The following is a 15,978-nucleotide window of genomic DNA, read 5'->3' on the forward strand; positions in this document are numbered from 1 at the left end:
CTGAACCTGACTCTACTTATCCGTTCTTGTTTCGGGACATCAGGAAGAAGAAAAATATTGAAAATTCATAAAAAAGGGTATTTACTTATATGAACTTTATTTATTCCTTATTCTCCGTTCATCTTTTTAAAGATCCATGAAATTTGTCATCTAGTCCTTTGGTTTTCCTCTAAACAATACGGGGATTAGCTTTTGAGCATTCATCTATAAATCACAAGAGTAGCTAACCGCAAAAATATTTAGTTTTTATTTTTTATTTTTTATTATTTGTTCAAGTCTTGGTCGATGGAGTAATTCGATATATGTGATAGTGAGAGATAAGCGGGTACCTTGTTGTGAACCAAACTGATTCCATAAGGGCCTATGGGCTAGAGATCCAGTTGAGATTATTGGACCTGTGAAATGTTGGAGAGTTTTAGTTGGGATCCAGGCCCAATTAGCATTTGGTTAAAAAGAACTAGGAGTTGGAAAGAACGGGGTATGCGTATTATGAAGAAACAAGTTTGTGCAATTTGCAAGAATGCCCTCGCTGGGGGTGGTCTTTACTTTTTGCCCCTCAAATTGGTAGTCTTTAATTTTTGCGCCTTCGCTAATATCCGAGGTCCTGGGTTCGAACCAAGGCTTAGTCAAAAAAAAAAAAAAAAAAAAAAAAAAATCGCAAGGCATAAGTTGGGATTCGCAACTTATGCCTTAAGGCAAACTTTTACTCAAAATTAGGCATTAAGGCAGGGGTTTGCAAAATTCTAGCAAAGTAATTTTTTTTTTTTTTTTTTTTTTTTTTTTTTTGCCTTAAGGTAGTGTTTGAAACTCAAGGCATAAGTTGGGGTCCAACTTGCTATTTTTTTAAATTTTTGACTGAGCGGGGGTTCGAACCCGGAATCAAGAGACTTTTAGCGAAGGGCAAAAATTAAAGACCACCAATTTGAGGGGAAAAATTAAAGACCAGTCCTTTTGGGTATTTCGTGCAAAAAAAAAAAAAAAAAAAAAAAAGGTTCCACTTGTCCCTTTTCTCTAGTCCGGAACCAAAATGCCCCCAAAAAAAATCATTTTGAACCAAAATACCCCAACAAAAAAAAAATGTTACAAAAGAATCTTTAGCGCAGTAAAATACTGCGTTAAAGCACTTAACCGTAACGGCCCCGTTAAGTGCTACTGCGCTATAGAAATCTCTCTCTTACCTATAGCGCAGTAAAATACTGCGCTATAGGACTCCACATTAAACGCATCGGGTTCCACCACTAGTCCCTCCAGTGGTAAAAAAAAAAAAAAAAAAAAAAAAAAAAAAATTGAAAACGCCATTGAAGGCAAAACCGAGGTGGTCCCCACATCCAAAAACGTCATTTTCTATTAAATTTCGTCCGGAAAGTTTAGATTCTCGGTATATTCAAGTCGAGGAGCAAGATTCTAAGTTCGAATTTTGGGAAAAGCGGCGTACAACTCGATTAAAATAACTCTACAAAAAATCTTCGATTAAGGTTTTCTACTATGAACTTTTGTTATTATTTTGGTATATACATTATATTCTAAGCATGCTTAACATTTAATCCTTGCAATTTTCCAAAAAAAAAAAAAAAATCAATTTTTTTTTGTTCTTGTTCGATCGGGGCGAAGGCTTTTGCCACGTTCCGATTTTTTTTTTTTTTTTAATTCATTATTTGTTAAATGTTTATGAATTGTTAATTTGTTAAATGTTTATGAATTGTTAATTTGTGATATGTTTATGAGTTGTTAATTTGTTAATTATTTATGAATTGTTAATGAATTATTATTTTGTTAATTGATTATTTGTTAAATATTGATTATGAATTTATTAGTTGTTAAGTATTGTTTATGAATTGAAAGAAGTTGATTGGTAATGAATTATTATGTTGTTAACACTTTATTTGGATGATTGTTATGTATTGTTTTGACATTTTTCGTATTGTGTTGTATTGTATAGGACCAAATCAGTAGTTACATAAAATAGGACCTTTCGTCGTTACATAAAAATAAAATTAAAGTAACAATCAAAGCAAACATTGTATTTAAACTAACAACATAATATAATACAATAGGTAACAACCATCCAAACAAGTTGTAAATGATTATGAATTGTTAATCTATATTAATTTAAAAGCGTGAATATATATGTTAAATAAAAAAAGATTATCTTAAAAAGAATAGTTAAAGTTCTTCTTTTCATAAATACATAAGCTAACAAAAAAAATGTAAAGTTTGTAGGAAAATATGTGGTCGACGAATATACTCTTTTAGTTTAATTTTATCGTAGTTGTGTTGGCTATTTGGTCAACTAAAAATATATCACATATTCAAAATAGAGTTCTAAACAAATATTACTATGAATTTCGATTCCCAAACTAATTAACTTAACAAGTCTTTGCCATCACATAATTCAAAACTAATTAACTTAAAAGTCTTTGCCATCACATATGTGTCCTTACTATCACATATTAAATTTACTGCATATCTCATGTTAATTATTCACAAGATATAATAGTACATAATTCACATATTTCCTACAAATTATTAATTAGTTAATATAATTTATCTTTCATTTCAAGAATAATGACTAATTTAGTTTGTACAGACCGGACTCTTTCATGAATCTGAATGTTCTCCCTGGGCCCGATGTTCCACCGGGCCAGATGCTCACCTGGGGCCCGTTGTTCACTCGGGCCCCCCTGATAGATCAGCATTGTCTTTGCAAGACAATCATAGGTCAGACTTATTATGGGCCGGTATTATAGGGATATCTACTAGGCTCCGTCCCCGTAGGCTGCAGAGAGCGTGGACTCTTTTACGCGAGCACCCCCCACACCCTCGCGTCTTGGAGATATTGTTTCGGGGCGGCATCTACCGTTGCGTGTCCGTTGGTCGAGTCCAGCATGATTGGGCGCTCATCACGGCCATGGTTGAGCGGGGGAGGCTAGAGACACATACCTTCCATCTTCGCACTGGTGAGGCCACGATTACACTTCAGGATGTGGAGGTCCTTTTTGGATTGCGGATAGATGGAGAGCCACTATACACTCGGTACGAGCCTCCTCCTGGTCAGACGTGGGTGACAGAGTTGACTAGGCTCACCCACTTCGTGCCTGATGCCGAGGGCCAGATTTCAGGACAGAGTCGGGTTCAGATTAGTGCACTCTGCACTTATTTGGAGGGTCTGGATCCGGTTGAGGACGGCACCCCGCAGGACGATGTTGATCGTCATGCCCGTTTGTACCTGCTTATTATATTCGGGGGCATCTTGTTCCCGAACTCATCGGGTGCCTTTGTCAGCTTACGTTATTTGATTTTCTTGGAGCATCTGGACCGCCCGGAGACTACGGTGGGGAGGTCTTTGTTTTGGCGTATCTTTACAGATGCCTATGCCGAGCGTCTATTGGTGTTGTCGAGAGTGTGTGTGATTTTTTGCTCTTCTCCGTAATATTTTAAGTGTGTCTTCCTTTAATGTAGACAAACCTCTTGAAATGACGACTTAAAAATCGTATTTTCTAATATCGCTTACGATTATGGGCATAGGAGAGGATCTTGCCTTTTCACTTCCGTACCTAGGCATCACCTCGAGATTGACATGCTTTATGCGAGGAGGTGGACAGTGGGTTTTGACCGGGATGTGGATACGCACCATAGTATTCTTCCATTCCGGGACCAGCTTGATCACATGACGGACGATGCGGTAAAACTATTTAAATTTACATTAATAATTTAATTAAACGTCTTTTCTACTTGGTGATCACTGATTTGTATTTATATGTTATGCAGCTATTTATATGGACGCCGTACGCTGCTATATTAGATGATTTGTCGGCCTTCTGTAGGGCAGGTCAGGGGGTTTGGAGGTCGCGGTGTCCATTGATACACCTGGACATCGTAGAGGATCACATGCCCGAGCGTGTCTTACGACAGGTTTGGGCATACACGAGTATACCCTAACGTCCGTCACGAGCTCCGACACTACCAGGCGGGACGATCGGGTCGCGTTGATGATGATTTTCTGGCTTTCATGGATGTCCAGCTCCACCGTTGGGAGAAGAGGTTGGGCACTTTAGCGGTGGTCGGCTATTTGACTCCCATTGAGCATTACATGCGCTGGTATCATCAGATCATACGCCGATTGATCGGCAACCCAGCTTTGCGTCCCCCTAGGGATGTAGAAAACTCAGCACTCGCGAGGTAGTATGAGACATTGGTAAGTTTATCGTATTTAGATTTATTTAATTGCATTAATTGTTACGTTTTAAAAAATAATTTTTTTTTCTGTTGAACACAAAAACGTTGATTGGGCGGCGTTACGCGCTTCATATCGGAGGATGGTATCCCGTATGAGCGGGAGGAGCCCGTGAGGAATTTAGAGGGAGCTAGGATTCTTGACTTCGATGAGTTTTTTATCCCGGTTAGTATTTAAAATACTTATTTGTTCATTTAAATTATTTATTTTAAATATATATATATATATATATATATATATATATATATATATATATTTATATATATATATATATATGTTACTCATTATTTAGTAATATTTTATATTTTAGGATTCGGCGCCCACCGAGCCACCCACTCGTGTCCACCGAGCCACCCATTCAGGCGTTTTCTCATGGGTTTGCCGAGCCAGCGGTGTCTTCCCATATGACTACCGAGCCACAGGTAAGTTTTTTATTAAAATTTGTTTTATTCAATATAAGGTCAATATTTAATATATGTATTTGATTATTTAAAGTACTTATTTTAAATATGTATGTTACTTATTATTTCATTTTTTTGATATTTTAGAATTCGGCGCCAGTGGGTCCACAAGAGCGACCCATTCAGGAGCATTCTCATCAGGCTGCGGAGGCAGAGGTGTCTTCTCATGAGACTACCGAGGCACATGTAAGTTTTTTACTTAAAACTAATTTTATTCAATATAAGGTAAATATTTATTTAATTTTTATAACATTTACTTGGACTTCGAACAAGATCTCGTCCGGAGACTACCTCATATTCACCACCACACCCATCTCGGGAGCCTACGGACCCATCTCTCGGGGAGCCTACTCGCGCGCCGTTGACACACGGTTTGATTAAATAAATAACGTTAATGTATTCAATATAAATAAGAAATGGTACTAATTATTATATACTTTTCATGTTCATCCTTCGGCGCCTGAGGTGGCTACTCTCGACGAGGAAGAGGTCGAGTTTCTAGACCTAGCTCAACCTGAGGTTCTGAGTGTGCCAGCGGGACTAGATCCCAAGAAGAAGCACGTTCTAGTTAAGGGCGCAAGGGCTAGGGGAAGAGGAGATGATCATGACTTGGAGTGCCAGGTTATTAAGAGGAAATTAAAAAGGGCGATGGAGACGATGGCGAGGGCGGTGGGGATAGTATGAGCCTTAGGCCTAGGGATAGTCTCCAGCATACTACATGTGGGACCCATCCTCGATAGTGTATATACATTAGTGTTGTACAATTTATCGTAAATATTATATATTTTTTGCATATTTATACATATTATCTTAGTCTTTATTATTGTTTATAGTTTCACATCCTAAATTGATAATAAAAAAAAACGTGACACATTCGAAATAAAGTTAAGCGTTAATTTAAAAATAAGATGAAACCCTAAAAGATAAATAACGTAAAGCTAATGACTACAAGTCTTCAAACAAAAAAGAACTTCGAGCACTTTTCAACCACTAAAACGACAATCCAAAGTATTGCGTATTCTTGATGTATTGAGCCTATTTTATTAATTGTACAAATATAAATAGGGTTCTATATAAAATATTGAAGTTAGGAGTCTCAAAGCATGATTAATATACGGCTAAACTAAGTAAAAAAGGAGTGAAAATGTAATAAGAGAGGGGTTTTGGAAAATGGTGGACTGCTATAGCGCAAAAAAATGCGCGTAGGTGAGAGACAAATGTCTATAGCGCAGTATTTTACTGCGCTAAAGCACTCAACGGGCCCGTTACAGTTAAGTGCTATAGTGCAGTAAAATACTGCGCTAAAGCACTTAGCCGGGCCGTTACGGTTAAGTGACTGCGCTAAAGGTACTTTTGTAACTTTTTTTTTTGTTGGGGTATTTTGGTTCAAAATGATTTTTTTGGGGGCATTTTGGTTCCGGACTCCCCTTTTCTCAGAGTCTAACTTATCATCCCTATTCTTATCTCTATCCTTAGTTGTTATGTCAGTATTTTCTTTTTGTAATTCAGTAGTTTGAGAGTTTCAATTGTAAATCAGTTATTTGTGATTATATATATTTGTGTTGAGAATTCTGGTTTGTTGCATACCCCGTAAATATTAGCCTCGGAAACCACGATTTAAAAAATATTAGCCTCCAGATAAGATTTGGCAATTTACATTTTTGTTCCTCTCTTGATATTCATTTTAGTACTTTTTCTAATCATTAGTAATTAAAGTTATTCCTCATTCATAAATTCGAAACAACACTTTTCCTTGTTAAAGTTTATTTCAAAATTCATGGTTCTCATGTCTTCAAAACATTGGAGAAGAGAGAGGAGTAAAGTAAGGGAACAAGAAAAGAAATAAAGTGATGTTAGATCATGATTTTAGAAGAAGCAATTCAGTCAACGGCCAGCAAGTAAGTAAGCAAAATTCAAAGAAAGAAAAAGAATTAGATTTTGTTTTTATCTTGGGATTCGTTAAATGGTATCACTTTTTAATATATTTGCATGATTTAATAAGTGTGTGTGGGGGACTAAATAATTGTAGTGCTTATGATATCATTTTGCTGGCTACTATTATGGCAATGCACGACACTGCATATTTTTACATGCTTCACAGACAAACACAAATTCAAATTCAGCTTTTTCTCCCTTCTTGCTTTTTCTTCCTTTCTTTTACTTTATTTATTTTTGAAGTTCTCTTTCCTAGAATCCAATTGATAAGAACTTGAGTAATAACATAATGAATAGTTCGTCTGTTAGAGTGTCCACATCAATTAAGAGAATGGGCCATTAGATAATTCCAATATTATGAATTAGCTTTTGAAGTTGATTTAAATTTTTGTATTCCTTGATGTGTAGTAATTTAAGATTTTTGTACTTTTATTATCAAATTTGTAAAATTCCGTGAATTTTGAATATTAAGTTAGGCTTAACGAGGACTTCAAACAGAAAAGGTACGTGTTAGAAAGAAATATTGACAATTTCACTGAAGGAAATTGGGGAGAGAAAAATTAGTCTCAAATTCAAGAAACACTTTTCTCTCTCAATCTCAATTCGACCAAGGTTTTCTCCCGGTTTTAAGTCAAATTACTACCCTTAGATGCTAGCGCTAATTAGAGTTTACTAAATTCCAGGTGATCCACTATGAATTTTGACAAGTTTATCCATTAGAAACTCTTTGTGACCCATTAGGATATTTGTTTGTATTAAATTCTTAGTGATCCGCCATGAGTTCTGGCAAATCCATCCACCAGAAAACTCCTGATGAGCCGCCAGAATATTTTTGTCTAAACTCTTGGTGATCCGCTATGAATTGTGCAAGACAAGTTTTCTGACGATCGGTCAGAAATTAACTCCAACTTTTGAATTGAAATTTATTTTTACACACTTATTTAAGTAGGAAAAAAAATAAATTAAACAGCAACACTGAGATAGTCCATTTGCCTAAATATCTTCAAGTAAGTCTTGTATCCCTGCATTTTCAAACACTGTGTGAGTGTGTCTACATGCTTCTTCTTCTTATTTTTTTTTTTTGGGAACTTTTCATATACTGACATGGTTCCCAACTGTTCTCCTCCTTTCAAACTTTAGGTTGTTTGTGGGGCTTAATCTTTCGTCATATCAGTTACCATATCACACCAAAAGGAAAAAAAAAAAAAAAAAAAAAAAAAAAAGGAGCCCCCAAAATCTTTTGAGAGTTTCTATGGGGTTGGTTAGCACTCTAATTATATAAAACTTTAGTGGGACCCACAAAATGTAATGCTGGCTTTAGGTCAAATTGTCTGTGGGCCCAAAGGTGAAGAATTTTGTAAGATTTGGGACCTTATTTTAATGGACTTTTCAAACATGGAGCAAGAAGTCTTTGTTCGGGAAGTGAGGAGCATCCAAATTTATGTGAATGAGACTGATTGGTTTCTAATACTCTCTCTATTTCAGTTTGTTTTTTTTTTTTTTTTTTTTTCAGTCTGTTTTTAAAAAAATATTTCTTGCTTAATTTATCTAGTCTTTAATTTTAATATTCACATAATATATTTAAGATCACGAGATAAAAAGACATTTTGATGCATTATATATATCTTTAATTTAACACCATAAAATTCAAAAGTTTTTTTTACTTTCTTAATTTTCATATCAAGTCGAAGTGTCGAACTAACAACTAACAATTAAAACGGAGAAAGTAAGATTTTGGGTCGATGGCATTGTAGTTTGTGTTGTATATCATTGAAATGTTGTCGTTGGAAATATAAGGGGCTTAGACTAGGTCAGAGTCAGATTATAGCTAACCTAGACATAGTAGGTGTACTGTTGTAATAGTTTAAGCAAAATGATTTGACTTTAGAGTCAAATTAAGGGTTTTGGTATGAATGTGGAGAGTTTGATAATCTGTTTGGTCTTTGATTGCAGGTATGTTGGTGCGCAGACGCACGGAGAGAAGCTCGCCTGTTGAATTTCTGTTCAAAAATCTCGTCTAAGAACTTGTATAGAAAGAAAATTCATGCGGCGCAGCAATTATTCTTTCATACTAACTTAGTTGGAAAATATTTTCGTGTATACGTAAGCAGAAAATAGTATTTTAAGAGCATATATATATAATAATCTAGACAATTACAATACGGTGAGGGTGGTAGGCGCAAGGGAGGGTGGAGGAGACAAATATCACTTATGGAACTTATTTTTCCTACTTCTACTATGATAGTTTTTTTACCTGATTTTTAGGAACTTGCTTCCCTAGAAACGAAACATGAAAACATTGGAACCATACCAAAAACACCTTAATTACTTAGTTCATTGTTGTATTTTTGATTAATATTGCGGACGAAAATGTGGACATCCAGTTATCTATACTCCTACCCTTGTCAAGCTGCTTATTTTAAATTTCAATTTTAAAATTTAAGTAACTTATGCTAATTTGATTATCTAAAGATATCTATTCTATCTAAAAGTCAAACATATTTTAACCAAACAGCTGAAATACTTCAAAATTTCAAACATAACAACAAAACTAGGTGCGACCCGATTGGCTATAAAAAAGTGAGTCACTTGTCGCTTATTAGAATAAATAAACAAGAATGCAGCTTTTGTGCGGCGGATACCGAATTATTGTTAGAACATAGTTTAAATTATGTAAAATATCATTAGAATTTTAATAAATATACATTTAAACCCATGATGTCAAAGTATTGTAATGATTGACATTTGTCCAGAGGCTAACATACAGGATCTTGTGGACAACTATCTAGTTACATTTGAATCCCTGATTAAAAGGAGGATCTGCATTGCGTCAAGATGGCTGAATATACTAGAGCAAATATTATCGGACTATGCTAAAACTTGATTTTTCTCTTCTTAGTTGTTTACATGGAGTTCTTTAGGAACCTTTTTCTTTTCTTTGTTTTTCCTTTTATTCTGAGATCTATTCAAGAACAAATTCCTGTATGGGTAGTTCGGTACCTAAATTACACTTCTCCATTTCAACAAAATCCTCTCGTTCGTTACAAGTTCATAGAGTTTAATACTTAACAGTTAAAATCCTGAAAATCGAACTCATCAAATTTAAATTATGAATTTACCTCTATATGCGCACAGGAATCTTGATGAACTAGCTAGTATAACTAATTACCACCAAGGTGTGATGAGCTGACTTAATTAGGCTCTTTGATTCCTGGATTACTCAGACTCATTAATCTCAAAGTTTTTTTTTGTAGCATTACCAATCGTAGTACTAGTCTCGTCACTACGCATTCAGACTGGGGCAATCATAACAAATGAACGAGCATCCGTGCTCAACCGGATATCCACTCGCAAATAGCAACGGTCGATGTTCGAGTGGCTTGGGTTCGACATAGAGGTGGATCCAGAATTTAAAGTTAAAGGATTTCTACGGTGACCCTAAATTAATATACAATAATAATTGAGTTTATTTTAAAATATTTTAAATGTTTAGTGAGTTTCTTAATATATAGTTATATAGTGTAGATCTTGGAAAAACAAGTGATTCACAAATTTCACATGATCCCGTAATTCAATTAAGCTAGCTCTGTCCCTGGTTCAACATTCAGGGGTGTAGCTATGTATGCCGAAGGTTTGAATACCTTTTACGGGAAAATTATATACGGTGTATATAAAGATCAATAATCTTGTGTATATACAACAAACAACAACATATTCAATGTAATCCCACAAGTGGTCTGGGAAGAGTATAGTGTACGCAGGGGTATAGTGTACGTAGACCTTACCCCTACCTTGTGAGGTACTGAAGTTGTTTCTAATAAACTCTCGGCTCATAATAAAGCAATAACAAAACAAATATTTGTTTACACATATATATTCAATCTTGAACGCTCTTAATTATCATTAGCGATATTCTCAGTTTTCTCCATTATCAACATTGAACACATATGCTAAAAGTTCCATCCTATTGGTTGGACTCGTCCTCTCATATTGCCTCAACAACAAAGTTGATGTCGATCGAAGGCATATATAGCAGAGTTGCTTACACAACAGTATGCATCAAAAGCTGTGAAATGGAGTACACGTGAGACCTAATTTAAGTAATTATATGTGACCACAACATACAACACTAGGCAATTCACACGCGTGGATGTGCATGGTCAGTCTGCCTACAACATGTTATCACAAACATTCCTCTTCTAGTGTCACAATCTTAATCCTAAAGCCTTTTTCTGTTGTATGTCTTCCTTTCAACAAGAAAAGGTCTGTTTGAAGCATTACTTAAAATAGAATGTCTGGCCTTATTGGGTTTGAGTTTACTCGCAAGATAACATCCATTGGACCACAACTCTGTAATGATTTGTCATTCACTCTACAATGGTACTAACTTTTTGAAGTGGCGGAGTCAAAAACTCTAATGAGGAGAATCAAAATTTTGAAAAAATTTAATATCTAAAAGATTCCGATGGTGTCCTTACTAGTATCTTTTCGACATCCAAAACTCAAATCTAGAGGTTGATTTAGGATTTAAGCTTTATGAGTTCTACATTTAAAATTCTTAGAACTGAGCTCATTGCATTTTAAAAATTATGTGTCCATACATACTGCTTGTTACAATTTTAGCAAATTTTTACACAAATTTATGCTTGATGTATGTTTAGATGAACTCGGTAGTGCAACACTAGCTGCATCCTCTTATATCAAACCTGAAAACTTTTGTTAAAGGTGGTGAAATTCTATCCATCCCACTGCAACCCTTGATAGTAGCATGGCAGAGTTGTTTTTATGCAAAAGAATATGAGATTTTTTTTCAAGTTACATATGTGACGACAAAGGCACTTCACCGTGTGTATGTGCTTGATAAGTAATCTCAACCGATATCTCAACAAGGGTAATCCAGCATGTCGCGTGCGGGTTCATAGGAATTCAATAATTTTTGTTCAAACTCTATATATTTATTGTAATATTTATTATGGACCCAGTTATTATCATATATTAACTTGAAATTACTAGAGAAACCCATAGATTTCAAATCATGAATCCTGGTAAGTGTTGCCTACAAACATGTCACAAACATTTCCTCTTCAAATGTCATAATCTCAATCCTAAAGTCTTTTACCCTTATATGTTGTCCTTTCAACAAGAAAAAGCCTTGTTGGAGGCATTACTTAAAATAGTCTATGTATCTGGCTTCATTGGGCTTGAAAGGATAACACATCCATTGGACCACAACTCTGTCATGATTTTGTTAAGCACTCTATTCTGGTGCATCCCAATCCAAAAGCACTTACTATGGGAGTGACGATCTTTTATCATAATTCAACTTATATTTGATTTTGGTCGAGGTTGTGCAGGTTATAACAAGACTTTATTCCCTAGTACTTAAACTCCTAAATTAAATATCCATAGGCTTACTAGCTAAGTTGCTTCTTGTGATACTCATGGAAATTTTGTTAGAGGATTTAGTGCACCACTGGAAGCTTCATATGATGCACTAATGGCTGAAATCCTAACAGTCTGTGAAGCTTTGAGCTGGTTGAAGAAGTTCTTCCGCGCGATCCCGATGTTGCTGAGATGGATTGCCTTCTAACCAAGGAAGCACTGAAAAATTTGAGAGTGGCAATTCTTATTTTGATATTTTTGTGTAAAATTGTATAACACTCATGTGTGACTTTACATCTTTATTTTTGTCTTTAATTAAACGATCGTTTGAGCCCACATGTTAAAAGTTCTATGTACGATATTATGGAGTCCATGATATACTCATTTACGATTGAATAATTATTAAGCTGATCGCTGACAAAAAAAGAAGAAGAAGAAAGAGTCGGCTTCTCGTGATTTTGAATAACTACTAGTTTCTGGATATGTGCGTTGCACCTATATCCCATGTTAATCGATACGAAAATTGTAGACATTCAAAAAATACATATTGAACCAAAAAGTAGGAATAAGTATACGAAAGTGCAAGTTTGCAAGAATAATGAATATTAATCTTATTTATTAGTAGTAGTCTAATACATAAATTAGAAATAATTGGTTATGTGTGAATTGAATAATTAAATTAAGTTAGATACTATTTACAATTATGTAACTTTATATTGTAAGGCGCATACACATAATACTACTTCGTAGACGGTTTTGGTGTATGTTCTGTGTTTCAATTACCTTTTTTGACCAAAAACATTTGTTGAAATTCATATTTTTTTATCATCATGCAACAAACAGTTGTTGATGCGGGAAAATGGGTTGTCACAAACTACTATTATTTAGGATAACCAAAAAAGAAAAAAAATATTGAATTTCAGATATGGAATAAACAATTGTTACAAGTTTTAATTTTATATACTGTACAAGTTATTAAATTAGAAGCCCATATTTTAACTAATTCATCCAAACTCATCGCCCGTTACTCCGATTCCAATTAATTCCCCCCCCCCCCCGAAAAACCGACGACCCGACCCGGCCCATTTTTATTTTCACCCTTTTGCTAAAACTAATGAAACCCTAACCCTTCGGCCCTTTTATCTCTCTCTCTCTCTCTCTCTCTCTCTCTCTCTCTCTCTCCTCCTTCCACTTTCGGACACCCTCCTTCAACATGTGTGTGCAATCCGATCTCTCTCCTCTCTCATCTCCTCACTTCATCCCCATTTTGCGAAAAAACCCTCTCTTTTGCCATACACGACCCCATTCCCATGCCAAATTGTCGCGATGCAAGCCGCATTGTAGAAATTCATTCCCTTTTCTCGCTTCGAAATACAACAAATTCACAAAGAACAGAAAAAATGATTTTCGGTAACATCAAACCAACCATGTGAAAGGACTACAATAAGTTTTGAACGGTCATTTTGACTCGAGTTTGAATATTTTGATTTCAAAATCCCGCCCAAATAACTCCAATAAACCTATTATAAATATTCTTATTCATCATCCATAAAGGGTTGATTTTCGCCGCCTCAATCCTCGTAGTCTCTTTATTTCTTGATTTTAAAAATACAAAACATTTTACTCGTTTTTACTTTATTATCGTTTCGAATCTATCAATACGAGAGTAGATTCGAGACCTCTCGGTTCATGTGTGAAACAAAGGTGATTTTCTTTCCTTTAGTTCATTTTGGCATTTTACATGTTTGATGGTTATATGTGCCAAATTACGATCCGTGTTCGAGTTAATTGCTATTCGGTACATGTGTTTAGTTATTAGTTTAGGCGTGCTTATATTTCAATTCTGTAATCACATTTAAGCGGCTGGTTGTTGGTTTAGTTTCTTGTTCGATTCAAGTTTCGTACTTCCCTAAATTCCTCTTTATGTTGTTTGAGTAATATTAATATAGACATGAGTTTTAGGCATAAAATATAGGCCTTGGGTGTATTCTCGGTGTGGGATCAAAAAGGGATTTGTCGTAAATGAGTAATCGTTATATGGGGAGACTTTTACAATTCATTAAGCTCAACATAGAAATGAAGTTGTTTTTGCAATATTAGAAAATAACGGCAACCTTCCATGTCCTTTACTTTATTTATTTTTCGCTTCAATCTTTGTTTGATTCTGTGATTAATTGGTTATGGGCGAGCACCTTTTTTTTAGAATAGTTTCAATCAGGTGGTTATCGTGGTATGAGTGAACTTTCGTGTTGAATCTTGTTTCAAACAAAGGAAAAAAAGATCTCTCTACTTTTATGTTTTGGGGTCTTTGTACTTTTTGATTCATACTCTCTTATTGTGGTGATGTTTCTTCCTCTCCTATTTTAGTCTATTATAAATATCATGGTTAATTGTGGGTATAATTCAAATAATATCGCATGGTTTGTTTCACGACTTGAAAGAAGTCAAAAGTTGAATATTTGTTCTCTTAATCTGAAATGATAGTTGGGTTAAGGTTAAAACCTAAACTTTAAAAATGATTTATATAACACTCCTTTGAGTACACTCCGAATTTCAGCTTGTGCTTGCGATTAAGCTTTCATATATATATATATATATATATATATATATATTCGGAGAAAAATGGAGTCACAATTCTTCAATATACGCCGCGCATTCGGTAAAAGCCCAACGAAATAATCTTCTCGAGTCATCCCTCATTCAATTCCTATGTTAATAAATAGGGACATTTGATTGATATGGAGCTTGTTAAAATGGGGCGGTGCATTTAATTTGTGTTGCATGACTAACTCTTTTGTTTGTTAATCTAGATGAACTTTAGCAAATTAGTGGAGTTTAGTTAAATAATGGGTAGTTAATTTAAGGAAAACTAATAATAATCAATTCCACAAAGTTTCATTTTCTTCTTTTTATATTAGAATTATTTATAGCATCCATAATATTTACCTTTAGAATAATTGATTTTCAATAGCGTAAATTCATATTCTTGAGTTAAGAGAATCATATTTTACTCTTACTATCTTAGAAATTTAAACGTCATAAATTTTACACCCACGTTAGTTTATTTTGAGAAATAAAAAGATAAACTAGTTCTATGGATAATTTCCTCACTTTAGCTCTTTTCGACATTTGAAACATATACTTGTTAAAACAATCTTTACATAATCAACATTGAACTAATAATCTTTTATAACACTTTAAACTTTACTAGATTAATCTTACAATAACGCTTTTAAATTTGTTGGTCAAGATAACCTACTACATGTAAACATGACACATCCCGCCTCTTTCGGTTATTCATGACTAAGATTTTATGCGCATCATTATTTTCTTGTTAAGATAGCATGTTTATATTATAACCTTAGCAATACTTATAAGACACCTTTTTAAATATTATAAAATATTACATCTATATTCTAAGCCTAATTAATTGTAGGTCCGGTAGGTTAACCATTATTAATGGAATTTAGAGGATGCCTAATACCTTCCCTCTAGATTAGTTGAACCCTTACTCAGATCTCATTTGGTTTCGTAGACTTTAAAAAAAAACAAATTAACTTTAGATAAATACTTTAATTACCTTAGGTGCCCTAATTCACCATAAATAATTAGGTGGCGACTTCTTAACTTTAATTAACCCCGGAATTGCCCGGGATGTTATAAACTATTTTGACTTAGGTTAAAATAGGGTATGACAACAATCTTGTTAACATAGAAATTCCTAAATAAATAGGGACATTTGAGATATGGAGCTTGTTAGGGGCGGAGTAAGCAAAACTTAAGTCAAATATGCAATTATTATTTTAGAACTTAGAATTGTTGTTACTGAGTTTTAAATAAATACATTGTTCGTGGACTTCACCATTGTTGATCACTTCAATATTGCTTTGGCTCTATCCGGTTCTTATAATTTTGGTGCACCATAATTGTTTTTGTTACCTCATTTAATTTGACTTGCAAAACTTA

Source organism: Lycium ferocissimum, chromosome 10, assembly GCF_029784015.1.
Source record: "Lycium ferocissimum isolate CSIRO_LF1 chromosome 10, AGI_CSIRO_Lferr_CH_V1, whole genome shotgun sequence".
NCBI classification, from domain to species: Eukaryota; Viridiplantae; Streptophyta; class Magnoliopsida; order Solanales; family Solanaceae; genus Lycium; species Lycium ferocissimum.